This window comes from Ambystoma mexicanum, chromosome 1p (assembly GCF_040938575.1).
Source record: "Ambystoma mexicanum isolate Mex_15411 chromosome 1p, UKY_AmexF1_1, whole genome shotgun sequence".
NCBI lineage: Eukaryota > Metazoa > Chordata > Amphibia > Caudata > Ambystomatidae > Ambystoma > Ambystoma mexicanum.
Genome location: NC_090921.1, coordinates 385670071 through 385687634, shown reverse-complemented (window position 1 = coordinate 385687634; position 17564 = coordinate 385670071).

The following is a 17564-nucleotide window of genomic DNA, read 5'->3' as shown; positions in this document are numbered from 1 at the left end:
TCATTTTGGCAACTAGAGTAGTTTGCATGTGGGCTTGCACCTTATGCAGAGTGGAGTGTTTAGGGTCGGTACGGCGGTTTAAGTAGGTGGTGCTAGTCATTTTGGGTTCGTAGAGGGAAGGGAGTCTAGCTCGAAGCCTAGTATTTCTATTCAGTGTAGGGCAGGATGCATATTTAATTTGATCCATGTTATCGAGATTATTTGTAAGAATAGCAATGGTACAGATGGCAGCAAAGTTTTGCTGACAAGCATCGTGTGGCAGTTAGCACCAGCTACAGTAAGAAGGATCAGGTAGGCTAAAGCTAAGTCAGGTTTGATTCAGAGTATTTGAGGTAGATTACGATAGTCTGTGTGTAGATTTGGCACAGTAGTTCGCAAGACTAGGTTTAGCGTGTGCAGAATAGGCTAGATTCAATATAGTCACAGTAGGCTAAATTAAGCATGAGCACATTCAGTTAGACACTGGCTAGGATCGGCAACATGGGCAGAATGGACTAAAATCAGTGTGGTCACAGTAGGCCAAGTTAAACAAAGGGACAGTGGACTAGTTTTAACAACGTGGTCACAGATCATGACACAGGCGGCTATAATGAACAAATGTGCAGTAGTCTGCAATGCAGGCTAGTTATCAGACTGTCACTCATTGGTGAGTAACATTAAAATAACAGTGTTACATGCAACAGAATCATATTGTCATAAACGTTTAGTGAGTGAATGCAGCAGATGCACGACGTTCTAGGACAGTATTTGTAAAAAGCTAGAAGTGGAGTATGGGGGCGTTGTACAGCGGAGTTGGGATATATGGCCACGCATTATGCTATACTAGTGTTGATAACATGCATCACAAGGCATGAGAAGTAATGTGCAAATAACAAGAGAAGGTTTAGCAGTAGGCAAGACGTGCATACATGGCATTAGATAACAAGTGCATTTGACATAAAGCTCCGTGTGGCGGAATAACTAATGAATGAAGCAGCAGTTAAATCATGGGCACATTGCAGAGTCACGCCATGTTAGACAGGGGCATAGTTCATATTTGCGAGGGGAGACGTTGCATTGAGGTCCGCGGGGACCATGTGACACGAGCGTTCAGGAGGGCAGGAGTCAGAATGGATGTGAGGCGGGGTCTTAACGGTAGGCCACAGGCGTACGGTCGCGGGATAAGTAAGTGAAGTTGGTGAATGTAATGGCCCACAGCCCTTCCGGCTCTAGACAGGTGAAAGCCTTTTTGCGTGTGCCTTCATGGGTGTGGCAGCTGTGCCTGCTGGCTCGGGATAGGTCCTGAAGAAAGGCACTGGGCCCAATCACGTTGGTTTCCTTGATCAGCCAGGGGATGTCAGAGCAGGGCTACTCCTACGTATTGGCGGGCGGCCATTTTAGACTGCCTAATCCTCGTGGTAGCTAATGGTGGTCAGCACAGTGACCGATAATCAATGCTGATATCTTGGTGTAGACTGAGGCAACAGGTTCAGTCTGGCTTCCGGATCATATATGGAAGTGAATAGAGAATTGTAATGGGTGCCAGGATAAGATGCAGCAATCAATCGAGGGTCAGGCTGCCCTTTCAGATGCAGCTGGAATAAGCCAGCAGGCTTACCTTCGATGTGGATGAGGCCCCGAGGTCTCTTCCCAGGGGGGACACTGCTCCTGCAGTGGAGGAGGGCTCCAGCTCCACCAGGGGCACAGGCACGGTTAAATTATCTTTCAGTGAGGGTGTGGTTCCATCTTCTCTCAAGGAGGTAGGGGTAACCCCTCAACTGAAAGAGTTCTCTTGATCATCCTTATCTAAGAACTATTGTCCAATAGCCAATGTCCCATTCCTGCTCAAGATCTTGGGCAAAGTGGCCTACCTTCAATTTCAGGATTTCCTGGAAAAAAATAACATCCTAAGCACTTACCAATCGTGATTTATAGCACAGCATGGGATGAAAACAGCCCTACTGGACCTTAAAACCACCCTGTCCATTATAGTAGAAAAAGGGCACCCAGCACTGTTGATGCTTTTAGATCTTTCTGCTGCCTTCGACCTGGTTGACCATTCCATTCTTGTCGACAGGTTAAAGTGCCTGGTGGTTTGTTCCGATAAGGCATCTAATTTGATAGCATCCTTTCTTGGTCCCCAGGTGTCGAGAGTAGCAGTGGAAGACATTGAATCTTCCCCTAACTACATTAACGCTGGCGTTCCACAAGGATCCTGTATTTTGCCCTCGCTCTTAAACATTTACATAAGGCCACTGCTTGACTCATTGGACCATCTGGGGGTCCGGTATATCAACTATGCGGATGACACCAAGGTGGTCTTTGATTTGTCAGGCAATCATGTCAAAGACTCTGAGGCTCTTAATGGTGTTTATGCAGCAATACAGTCCTGGATGATTTCTAACTCTCTGGCACTCACCGACAACAAGACAGAGCTTCTGATTGTGGCTACTGAGCAGCAACCTAACCAACTTGATGCATCCTACAAAAGCTTTAACATCGCCAACAGTCCAATTTTTCTTTCTGACTGTGTTAAAACACTGGGCATCCACTTAGGCGCGGAACTGAGCATGAAGGACCATGTATCCCACACCCACTCATCTTGTGGTTATGTGGTTAGGCTTCTTAACCAAATCAGGCCATATATTTAGCTCAAGAACAGATCAATTCTAACTCGGTTCCGGTGAATTCGAGACTTGATTAATGCAATAGCCTCCTGATAGGGACAACACAGGCTAATCTTCAGTCTCTGCAGACAACTCTGAAATGTGCAGAATATGCAGTTTTTGGGCTACATAGACAGGACCACACTACTGATTCTTGAGGAGCACTGCACTGGTAGCACTGCACTGGTTACCGGTCAAGCAAAGGATCTCCCATAAGATCCCAGCACTAACCTTGAGTGCTGGACCTCCATTGCTCCTTTGTATCTGACAGAGCATTTGACTGCCGATCATCCTTCTCGACAGCTCCGTTCTAGCGAAAACCACAAATTTAAACAACTCCGGTTCAGGCTGACTATGTTTGGAGGTAGCAGCTTTCCAGTTCAGGCCCCCAAAGAATGGAACGCGCTCCCACTAACGATGAGAACCGTCAACTCTCTGACAGCCTTCAAGGGGGCAATAAAAACATATTTGTTTAACCAGAACCCAGGTTAAGTGTATCAAGACTCCCTAGGCCACCATGACTTTTGCGTTGTTTTGTTTTCTCTTGTCTGTTAATTGTGAATCCTGAGGCCTACGGGCATGTGGAATGAAACATGAAATTAAATAAATAAAAAGTATTAACTATACTCGTGAGAAAGATCTTTTCGGAAATCCGAGAGCAATCATTGGTCGCAAAAACATTAGCCTGCTGGCATATATTACACAGAAGACAAAGAATAAACGTGCCCTAAGTTACGCCCTGGTTCACAGAAATGATTTTACTTGCAATTGCATTCCACAAAACCGAGACACCCTCCTACCTTCCTTCAGGATGGGCCAGAATATCCATATGCATCAGATTCATCATGGAGTTGGAGGGAAGGTATGGATTGGCTCACGCATATAAAAATCATAGTTTATGTCCAGAAGTATTGGGTACCGAAACATTTTTGCTGAAAAAAAGAATCAAAAAAATATGGTGGCATAGGTAAAGGCATGTAAGAGGTAAGGGAGAGTGGAAGGATAGGGAATAAATAAAAGGGCAGGGAGGGATTGGGGGCAAAATAAACAAAAATTCGATGAGTTTTTCGGCCAAAATATTGGCAAAAAAATGTGCGAAAAAGAAAATGGGGATGAATGAACATAGAACCAAAGTATTGTGACGTGTCAACTTTCACCATGGAGAACGATTGGGAAAAGCTAGTCATAGACCAGCCAGACGGAAATTACAATTAACCTAGGCTTAAACTGTTGCATAGGATGTTCATTATGCATAGTCTGGGAAGAAATAATGTTGTAGAGTGCAATGGGCGGAGGATTTAGCTATACGTGTGAAGGTGGCAGATATTTTCTTCGATTTATGTGTTATCATTGATGTGTCATATAATGTCACAAACCAAGAACCATAATTCAAAATATCCTATATGTATACCTCTCCCCAGCCTTAATTAGATGAAGTTGACACCCTTCCCTAAATGTTGGAGAGGGTGCACTCAGGTGGGGACAGTGGGTCATTGGTTATGGTCCTGTCCTCTTGCACAGGATTTTTGAAGTGGGCACAGGAGAGAACTGTATTCATAACTACATGGAAGGTGGCAGCGATGACATATCATGTTGGGGGAAAAATACTGTTGGGACTATGCATTTGTGAAAGGAGTGCCCATAGAAAATGCTGTAACCCCCAAAATGGCAGACAAGTTAGTGGATCTACATGATGTATTTATTTAATTAATAATTAGCTATGACCGAAGACTGTTCTGATGTGACCCATCAGCTTCCTGTGCCATTGTACTATACCACCCTGGCTATTGCCTGGCATGGTCAGCATTGTTTAGTCCTGAGAAAACCGACAAAAGAGATGGATGTGCAATGGAAATATGCAGATGTTTGCAGGTGCCAATGGCCAAGAGGGGCTTTATCCATAAGCATCTGAAATGGCAAAAGAGAGGATTGGGTGGGGGTGTAAGAGCCACATGTTAGAGGGAGGCTGTGGCCAGAGAACAGGATGTAATATGGAATCAAAAACCACTGCATTTAACAATAATCCTAAGGGCCCAGGCAGCCCTATGAAGGGGTTTCCCTATCTGGCAACTGTCTGGCAAACAAAATTTCTTTCCAGAAGCTGCTGAGGGAGGGCCGTTGGTAAAGTCCAGGGTGTAGAGTATGCCATATATTGGGGGTAGAGACATGATTGAGAGAGTGCAGTATTTTGAAGCATGATCTTTTCAGGTAAAGTTCCTGTTTGCTGCATAATGAGCGGGGTCCATCAGAAAGTCTGTCAGGTAAGAACGTGGGTGAATTTACATGAACAGCTTTGGACGATGAGCATGCTGTTTGAAAGGCACACTTGGCTTTAATAGGGAGCCTGTTGAATGGGATGATGCCTAGACTGATGTGGTCCAAGCGGCTTGCACCTGTGTTCAATGTAGAAGGTACGTGTTGGGTTGCAATTTGGAACTTCAGAAAACCAGTTAGGGGGTATGGCCATAGTCGGATCTTGCCAAAATCAAGCTCTGTACCACTCACTGCACTTAGGCCTGAAGAGGGGATGCAATTTTGTATGTTCTTAAATTGATGAAACCGGTATTGTGCTACTTTCACTAAATTTGAATGTGCAAGTCTGGGTGAAGTTTGCTGAGAAGCACCAAGCCTGGGCATCAAGGGCTCTGAACTAGAGGTTTGGGAGAGACCTGCTTTTGCAATGCTTGAAATCCGGCTAATAGCATGGAGAAGTGAGAAAGAAATTGCTAAGAGCAGAAATTCTATCTTTTGGGTGTTCAACTTGTGGTGGTAGATCATTCTTTAGGTGGGCAATATACTTTCTGTTCAGTTTCGATTTTTGCATACAGTTTCGAGCCACCCACATATTGGTGTATTGAGGCCCCATCTTGCTAACATGTTCTCCCAGGGAGTGTATGTCGACACTAAAGAGCTTTGTGGAGAGATCAAAAGGTGCTCGTGGGGAAGTGGCACACCAGTTTAACACATTTTGGACAGAAACAAGAGAACCGTCCTAATAATGCACTGTCAATTCCTATTCAATGTTTTATATCCACGGTGCCAAAAGCCGTGGAATGTTCTGGAAAGGCGAAGAAGGCAGATGTATTGATTGCCCATGACCTGGAAGGCAGTATCGACAATTTGATAGTCTCTATCTTGTTGCTGGATACTGGCCAAAAACCTGAATTCTGTTCATCGAACGTGTTGTGGTGGGATGGAGTGCCCAGGTAAGCTAGAAGGGTTTAGAAGCTTGACAGTGTCCCAAGGTCTCTGAGTGCGAATGGGGTGCACTCATGCCATCCTGAATTCAGTTTTATGAGGGGGGAGGAATGTGGTGGGGGGTGTGTTTGAGGGCTTTGTGGGCAATCTTTCTTATTTTTTACGATCTTTCAAGCAAATTATTTTACGTCTGTCCATTTTCCCTGGGACAAGGAGGTATAGAGAAGGCTTCTTTTGGAGGGTTTTCGTGTTTGTATTTTTTTTTTAAATAATATATATAATACTGTATCTTTTGGAGCAGAATCATCTCAGGAAACCATACTCCCCTAACCCTTGCTGCTATGCACTTCATCAAAAATGTTTTAGGATAATGTATTTATGGCACAATATTCATTGTATACTTTTTTAATGTACTTGAACTAGTTTACTGTCTTTTTTTCCGTGTTGATGCTTGTTACAAGGAACGTTTGTTAATATTTGTTTCTACTTTCAAATTAGTAATTTGTGAAAGGTGTTTAAAATCATATCACAATAAATAAAATATATACGTATGTATTTGGATGATATTTGCTTTGTTAACGAATATAAACAGACTTCAAGACAGATCAAGTAATTTAAACAGCACACAAAATATTTTCCTGCTAGTTCTGATACCAGATCTGCAAATGTACACCTTAAGGCACCAATCCTGTCTGTACCCTTAAAGTAATGTAAAATGGCCTTTGTATAGCACCTGTTCCCATTGGTATGGCCTCAAAACGCAGTAGGTGAACACCCTGGGTGGCCCGAAGTCTGAGGCATGAGAGATTGGTCAGAGGAATTTAAAAGTAGTACGAAAGAAGGCAGGGGTGGCTAAGTCCCTGCTAGCGACCCATGTAGAGCTTGCTTGTGGATGGGTGCTGTGAAGGCTGTCGGGAGAGTATGCTGGTCAAGGAGACTGAATAAGTATTCAGCTAGACCCCATTTTTATCATAGGATTTAGCTGCGTTCTATTATGTGATGTGTCTTCAAGTAGCGGATGATTGCAGATGTGTGCGGGTGGATGGCGGTGCGTATGGAGGGATGAAGATATCTTCCAACAAGATGGAGTGTGATGTGTACCCATGAATCATGGCTGGTTTCTTGTTTAGTTGACAGAGCGTAGGTCCCGTCCAGGGCTGTGAACCGGTAGGCCCTTTTAAACAAGGTAGCACTGTATGGATGGATGGGGATGCAGATCTTACTTTCACACCAATAATCAGACAGACTCAGGAAGTTGGCAAAACACAACTGTTTTAAATTGCAATTGTCTAAAACAGGGAGTACAACGCGCGTCAACAAACAACCCACAACATAAGTCTCAATGATTCACATGAAAAAACAGTTTTACAACAAAACCTCGTCATCATTGACGTCACACTACGTGGAAAAGTAAGAAAACCTACTTCGGGTTGTGGTTGGTCTATGTGGAACGTCTAATTATACTTTCTATATAGGCACGGGTTGTTATTGGGTCTCTACAGTCACGTGGACAGCTATACTCACCCCTAGTGCAAGCCATCTTCTGCGTAATAAAAATACACATTTCATTGACTTTCAAACTATAGGGCTATTTTCTACATGGCCCTCTACAATTGGTTGGCACGCTTGTATCCTTCTGGAATATTCCATTTGCTAGCAGCACGCAAGCTGGTACCCCAGGTGCTGGAGGGTTGGACTTGACCATACCTCCCCACCCGATTAGCCCAACATCCATCATCAATCATACTGTCTGCCATTCAATTAGTGATTTGAACTCAGCCTTGCAAAGGATTACTGTGCCTGAGAATAAAAGGGAGTGTGAGCATGGCCTTATCTTCTGGTCTCGGTGTAGCTTGCCCAAAGTCTATTTTTATCTGACAATGTGACAGGAGGCCAGCTTTTGAGCTCCTTCTTCGCATTTAATACTATTAAATGAATACAACCTGACACTTCTAGTGTTCTTCCATTACACCTCAATAGGAGCCAGTCATGCTTCTCACGTTCATTGTATCTCCTTGAATATATAACCAGTTTCTTGGCTGCCCCAACCCTTGTCACTGGGCCAGACAAGCCTTCTCTAATCTTCCTTCGCCGTCAGCTGTTTTCTTCAACTGCACCACACTTCCAGCCCTTCTATTCACTGGGCCCAAGTTTGCTAAAATGCGTTGTGGAACATCCAGATTCCATACACACATATATATGTATATATATATATAGATATTGGTGGCGCCGCCTGCAGTCTATTCACTATGTATATCCAGCCTTTATGATTACTTTGTCTACTTGCATTACTGCATCTGCACAGTTATAAACCGGCTTTGCATTTTCTTCAGTGCTCTCCGCACATGCAATCTTCATTTTGCTCAGGAAATGTTGCTCAATTCTTTACTTCACCATCAGATTCTACAAGGTCTATGTACTCTCTTCATTGGCATCTCTTCTGGATGCACCATTTCTGCTTTATGTGACATCACCAGTCTTCTCTTTCATTAATCTTCACACTTCTTCTAGAATTTCCTTCAGAAGACTGTCATTTCCTCGTGGGTACATCATATAGGGTTTTCTCAACGGATACCTTTTTTCAAGGACTCTTTAGGGTATAGGTACCATTATTGGCTTTGTGCATGTCACAATTTCCGGTTTCCAACATATAGTAAAATGGGTAGAGGCACTTGGTTCCTCCTCTACACTCCCCCCTCTGGTTGATTCATCAACCACTCTTCCATCAGTGTTCACATCTAGACATCCTCGCCTGAAAATGTGCTTCTTTGGAGTCCATATCTTCATTACTCCTTTCAGAGATCCTGCTGATTTTGAATGCTCATCAACACTCCACATCCTGAGCCCACATTTTCCATTCAGGTTACAGTAGATCCATCTTCCCACATACTTCTTGTGGTTTTTCAGATACAGGAACTTAGTTCCCTCAGGTGCATAGATACTGGCTTATATATACGTTTTGATTTCTTCATCTGTCAGCTCTTTGGGTCAAACCCTTACTTGACATCGATCATAATCTTCATCCCTCCTGCTTTCTTCGCTGTCTTCTTGCACAGTGTGATTATTATTCTGATCACACAGATCCAAACATGATCATCACCAACAAGGCTCCAAGGAACCTGAAGATATTCGCCATCCATTGTGGAACCCACAAGAAGATTGATGCAAACAAGCTGTCATCTGCAATATCTTCAACTTCATCCTCCAACTTGATGTGCAAGTACATCAGCAACGTTATGGCCCCTGTCAAGGACCCGTTCTCTTCATCGTGAGAAGGTATGAATGTGCAAAATTATTCTCTGATTTTGGCACAAACACCTGTCCATGGCTGTAATCATGTCCAGGACATATCTATTCTGAAGAGTCATCAGTCCTATAGCTCTCAATTCTGCATTGATAGCATTGAATCCCTTTATGATAGTGTTGATCGTCTGCAGGAGCTCCCAGAGAGGGATTAGCAACCACTTCACATTTGCTATCGTCTGGATCCCAGGCATGAAGATTGTCGCGAATACTCCCAAAGTCTGACTGAACAACCTGCATTCATACTGAATCGAGTTAAAGGCTTATCAATTTAGCTGAAAAGTAGTTCTCCCTCTTTGTTCAATTGAGGAATTCAACTGATCGCCACTTTCTCAGGTGAGCATCTGCTTTTGAAAACTCTGCAATCTTCAGGTCATTCTTCGGAAACACTGGTGCTGTAACATGGTCAAGTACTATACAACATAGCCCTCCCCAGTCCTTGGTCAGCTTCATGTATGCTCTGGATCCACAGGCCCAGTAGTGGTCCATTATCACAACTGTTCCAGCCTTCATTCCTGGTACATCGAAGATTTGACCGCACTGCTGATTCTCTCCAACCTTTCTTGTGCCATTGTTTCTGAAGCAAAGTTCTGCACTGGCCAGAGGCACTATCTGCAACGGACCTCCTTTGTCATCAACCCATGTCAGCAGCTTTGCAAGCGTCAGCCAGAGCGATTTGCATCCCTTTTCCACATGATCTATAACTGGTTTGTGATGTCCTGTTATTGCCACTGCTCTGCATACAACTATACTTTCTTCCGATTCATCTAGAGAAAGTACTGTTCCCCAGATTTACATCTGGCTTCTTTCCTTGCATCTTCATATTTCTACATTATTCTTTCCTTGACAATTGAGCTTTTTATTTAATTCCTATCTGATTCCTGCTCCCTTCATCCCAGTCTGTTTGTATTTTATCACATGATCTCTGGTGTGGGCTCTCACTCTTTTCTTCAAATCTTGCACATAATCATCTTCTTCTAGAGCTGTCCATTTAGTCAGCCATACCATGGATGCTGTTCGATGCTGGAACTGACCTATTGTATGGCAGAGTGCAAGGTGAGTCAGGCAATGAAATGTTTGGACTTCTATTTCTATAGTTATGAATATCTTGGACTTCCCCATAGCATAAGGTAGGAAAGCACAAACATAGCACCTCTCCTCCAGCTATTTTTCCACACCTCTTTCATGTGAATATACCACGTTATTCCCCAAATGTGCTGTACTGTCTAGATAATTATTTAACTCCTAATCATCTTCCCTTGTACTTCTCTTGGGTCTACCTCTTGCAGGGTGAGCTTGCGCATAGGGATGTCACGATATTGATTTTTTGACGGTATTATAACCTTCATTTGAAATGATGGTATACCGCGGTTATTGCAGTATAGTGCGCACGTGTGTTTATAAGCATGGTCTTAAATATTATTTTGACTGGAAAAGTCACTTTTTCAACAAGACACAATACACAAACAAGAAAACATCACCAAGAAGTTGTCTTAGTTCTTCTTACAAACATTTATTTTAGTTTTAACTCAACGGAGCAGGAGGTCCAATTTTACTTTGTAAACCAATACAACCTTTTTAGAAGTTTAACTAAAGAAGTTGGTTGGTTTGCTGAATTATGTTTTAGCAACACTACCAAGGTAAAACTGTCAAAAGGATCATATATCTGCTTACATTCAAAGTCTGAAAAGATTTTAAGTATTAGAACGCGTCTGAGTAAGCAGCAAACAAAAGTTTTTTTAGAAAAATAAAAATATTCACAAATTATGATGCAGAAATACCAGCATGTTTACATGTTCTGTAGATAGCCTGCTCCTAAAAGGTGATAATATGTAGCCACTGCTACTAAAAACACGTTCGGAAGGAACACTAGTTGCTGGGATGCAAAGTACTGCCTAGCACCAGCAACTGCATTCTGCCATTAGAGACCGAGGAGCAGTGCCTGGTCACACACTGGACGACAACACTTTTTGTCATACAACATAATTGAAATTAGAACGTACTATTTATTGCACAGGCTTGTTACTGCCTTGCAAGGCCACACATGGCAATCACTTAACCACCAAAAGTGACCATGATGCTCATTCAAAAACAAATCACTTATATAAATACAGGTCTCTAAACGAAAACCATTCCCAAGAGACAAGTAAGGGAGGATGGATCAGTGGTCGAAGTGTGCGAAAAGAAGTAGTGGAGCTATGCTTCCTGCTGACTTGAACCACGCTCCCCCAAACCCCATCGTCCCACTCCCTCCCACACGCAATTGAAAACCCCAAACAATACACCTGCTGTTTAAGGGAATGTTGAGTGCAGTGTATTCATGTATTGAGGGGCAAATTTCAACTTCTACCTACACATTTATTTTAAGATGAAACCATTCCGGATTGGTTTCTTTTTAAAATAAAAGCATGGGAAAAGTAAAACGTTGAAAATGAAGTATAGGAGCACCACAGCAACACAACTGAATTGAAACAAGGGTTTTCAAGGATGGAAAAAAAAACACATATAAACTGAGCTTTTAACTTTTGTATTTCATGACCGTAGTATTAGCATTGGCAACGCAAAGATCTCTGTTCATATGCCTTGTGGGGCCCAACGGTAATGACATACAAAAATAAAAATTAACATTTGTGTGTTTGCTGACAGATTGCCATAGAACTTGGCCAGGCCCAGGGATGAAACGACTGGTTAATTATAAGGCAGGCTTACCTTTAAGTGTGAGGTACCCTGGGGTGTGCTGAAATCGCACATAAAGTGAGTGCTTTACTCCAACACGACCTGCGCACTAGTGGTCGCATGCATTTAATGTAGAAAAACACAGGCACAGCTGAGACATCACGACGACGCAGACTTTCTAATAGTTCCTATACTTTTATTTAAAAAAGAAACCATTCCAGAGCGGTCTCTTTATAAAGTAAAAGTATAGGAACAGTGAAATGCAAAAAAGAAAAGCATGGGAGCACTGCTCCTGCACACTTCGACCACTGCATGTGGTACAGACAACAGGTCTCAGAACCTGACAGACTGTCAGTCACCCCAACTATTGGGAACATTGGTGAATGTATGAACCCTAAAGTAGGAAGTCTACCCTCGTACCACTTAATTGCAACTCAATAGGCACATCTCCTTTAGCTCAGTTTGGGACACTATCACACACACCCTTTCTCGTGCTTCCAACATGCAATGCCATTCTTTTTTCTCCCGCAGCACTAGTAGAACCCTCCTCTATTTACGACCTGCTCATTAAACAACATGTGCTTCATTATCAGTCTATGGAGCATGCAGCTCAGGGGGCAGTTTGTTACGAGCTGGTGCTGACAACTTGATGCACCCAAATCGGTTCAATTGTTTAAAAATATAGAATTTCAAATAATAGTAGATAGATAACAACACATTTAAGTAGCAATCACACGTATTAAGGGGGCATTAATCATACAGCACTAGATTTGAACAAAGGGGGAGAAGCAGGACAGAGGGAAAGAAGGCCATGAGAAGGGAGGGAAGAAAAAGAGGATAGCGGTCCTGGTTTGGGGGCTGCTTATCTTCCTGGAACCTTGGAAATCCGTGGCACAGGCAGTCACAGCACGTAGAGTTTGGAAGTGTGACAGTAGGGTATGCAGCCCAAACAGTGACACATGCATGATTCAGGAATGTTCCAGCCTGGGCCTGGGCCCGGGCAAACTCCACCTCCTTCACTCCCAGGCTGCTAAGGCCAGCCCAGCCCAGCCTGAGCCTGGGCAAACTCCACCTCCTCCCACTCCCATGCTTGCTGAAGCCAGCCCAGCTTGGGCCCGGGCAAACTCCACCTCCTCCAGGGAGTCCAGGCTCCCTGAAGCCAGCCCAGCCTGGGCCCGGGCAAACTCCACCTCCTCCAGTCTCCCAGGTTCAGTGAACAACACAGCCAGCCCAGCCCTATTTGCAATGCATTAATTGAAGTGCACTGCAGTACACGTGGAAAACAAAAACAGGCTTGCTGAAGCCAGCCTGGGCCCAGGCAAACTCCACCACCTCCAGTCCCCCTGGTTTAGTGAACAACACAGCCAGCCCAGCCCTATTTGCAATTCATTAATTGAAGTGCACTGCAGTACACTTGAAAAACAAAAACAGGCTTGCTGAAGCCAGCCCAGCCTGGGCCCAGGCAAACTCCACCTCCTCCAGTCCCCCATGTTCAGTGAACAACACAGCCAGCCCAGTCCCATTTGCAATGCATTAATTGAAGTGCACTGCAGTACACATGGAAAACAAAAACAGGCTTGCTGAAGCCAGCCCAGCCCAGCCTGGGCCCGGGCAAACTCCACCTCCTCCAGTCCCCCAGGGTCAGTGAACAACACACAGCCAGCCCAGCCCTATTTGCAATGCATTAATTGAAGTGTTTTCACTCGGTTTACCGTCACAAACACAGTAACGGTTATTGAAGCAAAATGAAATTGACAATCGTGTTTATACCGGTATACCGGTTTACCGTTACAACCCTACTTGCGCATAATGATCATGAAGTATATTAAACATGGACCTTCTTTCAGGGGGAATCATAGGAACACCTGTCAGAGAAATGGGTGTCTTTACATGTGTCACTGTTGTATGGATAATCACATATGGCCTTGGTGTCTTTGTAACAGGTAATTCTGCATAAGTCACTGGAGTGGGAAGAATCAAGGGGACTCCTACCTTTTTGGGACCAATGAAGTAAATATGGATCAGCAAAATCAGAAAAACAAAATGAATATTGAGCATGCATATATTATGCACCAATACATGACTCCCCAGCGCTTTCGATTCTCCACACATCGCTGAGGTTGCTCCCTTTCTGGAACTGCATTATTCTTGACAGTCCACATTGTGCCTGTGTACTACTTTTAAGGAAGGAAAAAACCTTTTAAATCAAGCAACCTCGTTAGATGCTCAGGGAGCTGCAGGATCTGTTCAACTATCACTGCAAGTAACTTCCTAATTGCAGGGACATTTTTAGGATCTTGCAGGAACACACGAACATTAGTAGTACCCCAAACAAGAGCAGGGTAAGCTTGGAGTATATATATATAAAGACAGAGAGAAGTAGTCTATGGGCATCGACATCTGACAGAACCATGAGGTTAACTCAGTCTGGAATTAATCGGGGAATCTGCTCCCTTTTCTAGTGTTCGAACTCAAAGTTTAGACTTGCCATTTTAGCACATCAACACTTTCTAAAGGTCAACTGAAAGATTCCTGTGGCTCAAGAACTTTTACTTGCACTCCTGCTAAAATATCTATAAAGAGTGTCAGAGGTGAGCCACAGTCCAATGCACACTTGCATTTATTTAATCAGTAATCTTAGCGTCCTTCTTCCTCGTCATTGATTGAGTCTGCACATGTTGAACTACTTCTTCTTGTTTTGCTTCCAAATCAATGGTTGGGGGTGCATCGGTCTCACCAGCATACGGCTTCACGTCCCCTAAGTGGATCCAGGCGTGCCTTTCTTGAAATTTTACTGCTGAGGGAGTGATATTTTTGACTATAAAGGGTCCACTAATACAGGGCTTGTGCCACTTCCTTGTGAAGTTGCACACTGGGATTGGATCTCCAATACATTTTTTAGGTACAGATAATAATTATTTAAGTCCGGTTGCTGAATGGTCTTCATCTGTGTACTGAGACTGACACCCCTTGCGCTTGAGTTGATCTGAAATGACAGGGATACTAGCGGTCATACATGTGAAATACGTACGTAACTCATTTCCTAACAATTCTTCAGTCGTCTGGGCATCACTTCTGCTCCTTGTTGGAGGAGCCAAGGGCATTCTCATTCGCCTTCCTGTCACTAGCTCGTGGGGTGTGAGGTGGTGGTCCGACCCAGGCTGATTCCTTTATGCATACAACGCAAGTGGCAGGCAATATAGCCATCCCTTCTTCAATTGAGCAATTCTCTCTTTGAGAAGACCGTTGAGTCTCTCACATATTCTAATCAGTTGCGGGTGATGAGCAGAAGAAAACTTGTGTTTTATGCTAAGCAATAGGCTAATCTGCTCAAATACTTAATTAACAAAATAGGGCCCATTGTCGGATCTCAGCACCTCACATACTCCCAATCTAGGCAAGAATTCTTGGACTAAAAACCTCACAGCACAAGTGGCATCAGGTTGTGTACATGGACCTGTTTCAATCCATCTAAAAAAGGGGTGGCCCACCACCATCATATACCTGTACCCATTACATACTTGCAGCATATCAACATAGTCAATAGGTAAATGCTGAAAAGGACCATTCGATCAAGGAATCGCTCCTCTGATTGTTTGCAGTGTGTGCCCAGTGGTAAACATTTGACAAAAGATGGAACATTTGACATAAAATGGAACGTATTCTAACAGGTACAGTACGAACCAGTCCTCTGCAATAGCTGCTGCAAGGCTTTCCCTAGTTAAATGCATAGGGTAGTGTGGCTGTTCAAGCGCTACCCCTAACAAGGCTACAAGCATCACCGGCTTTCCAGTGCTGTCCTTTCACCACAATGCTTGAGAGGGGGATAAAGAACACCCCCTCCGTTTCCATGATTCTTGTTCTTCCTGTGGAGCACTGCCTTGAGCCTCCATCAACTGTGTTATTCGCAAATGATTAAACCTTTAATTTCCAATCATAATTGTGACTACCTTCTCTTTAACATTTGGAGTATCAAAACTTGAAATATCTGGTGACTATGCAACCCTTTTGGCCTCTTCATCTGCGGCTTCGTTCCGGCAAGAGATAAAGTCAGTTTGCTTAGTATGTGCTGTGCACTTAACTATTGGGATGGCTATTGGGAGTTGTAGTGCCTTAATAAGCCTGTCCAATAATGCTGCGTGTTATACTGGAGTGCCGTCCGCTCAGAGGTAGCCCCACCTTTTCCAACATGCCAGCCCTGTGTGAACGGTTGACCTCACATAGGCACAGTCACTGTACACCATCACTTCCTGCCCTGTGTGTTATTTAAGCATGACAATAAGCACCACCAATTCTGCTGCTTGTGCCGAAAAGTGAGACGGTAGTCTTGCACTCGCTAGCACTTGAAATTCCCCATTAGTTATGTGCCTTACCACAGCTGAACCTGAATGCCTTTCCCCATCAGTTTGATCAATTTTTGAAGACCCGTCAATATAGAGAACCTCCCCATCTGCTACCACATTCTCCTTTACTCCTGGGATGATATTGTAAAACTCCCTGTAGTTAGAGCAATCATGAACCTGCTCATCCCCTGCCACAGGCTCGGCTACAAACGTGGCAGAGTTCACTATTTTACACCTGACTATTTTGATGACTGGATTCGATATAACTACCTCCTATGCGGAAACCCTCCGAGATGCCAATGTACCCTTAGGTTTCTCCAAAATGGCCAATAATGCATGTCAACAAACAACGTCATAGAACACCCATCACAATGCTGGTAGAGTTATCAATGGTGAATGCGGCTGCTGCCAGCGATTGTTCGCAAGAAAAGTGTCCTCTCATGCCTTGATCTAAAATCCCACTATAATATGCCAGAGGTTTTTACCATAGTGTAGTCCTCTGTGTAAGCACCGCTGTCATAACTGTCTCATTTGTGTGTGAAAATAAATCGAACTCCTCAGAATAGTTGGCAATTCCTAAAACTGGAGCTGTACAAATTGCTTTCTTTGATTCTTCAAACCCTCCCTCCATTTCCTCAGTCCGTTCTATTTTTTCTTTGTTCACTTGTGTCACGATCCATGCCCCTGACCCCCTCAGGTATAACAGCCCCATGGCAGCAGTGGGGCTAAAGACCTTCACACTGGCCCCAAGGGCCTTTAAAACTCCATCAGAAATATACCTGGAGTCAGTCCTGGCGCCTTGGCGCCAGGCTCATTATCAGGAATAAAGCAATACCAGTTCTGAACCTTAATCCAACATGGAGGCCTATTACACAGCTCAGTTCTTTAAAACCAAGCCATGCGTTCTAGTGTTTTGGGTGTGGCTGGGCCCGGAACTACTTGGCCTGGAACTACTTTACCTGGGCTATTTAAACCACACCCAAACAGCAGAACACGCTTTGCGTTATTCTGCACTCCTATAGCGTAATGCTCACTGTGTCCAGCTCCTGCTCACCTGCTCATCGGTCCGATCCTGCAGCCCTAGATCCGGATTACATTAATAACCTGGAAGAATAAGAACAGCATTACCAAGCAAGAACACTGAACTGTGAGGTAACCGGTCTTGAATCCATCCTGCGCTTCTCTTACCTAGCCCATCTCTGGGTTTTGCTGTAACTTGCAAGGGAGAAGGAACAAGGTCAGCATTAACAAAGCACTTACCTGGGCAAGCAGCGCTTTGATCACTCATCACTCCGGAACATCACTGCAACCTGCACAAAGAAGAAGAAAAGAGAACACAGGTTAGCAATTAACACCAATAAACAGCGCAGCGCTCCGCGCATCAATAACTCACTGTGGT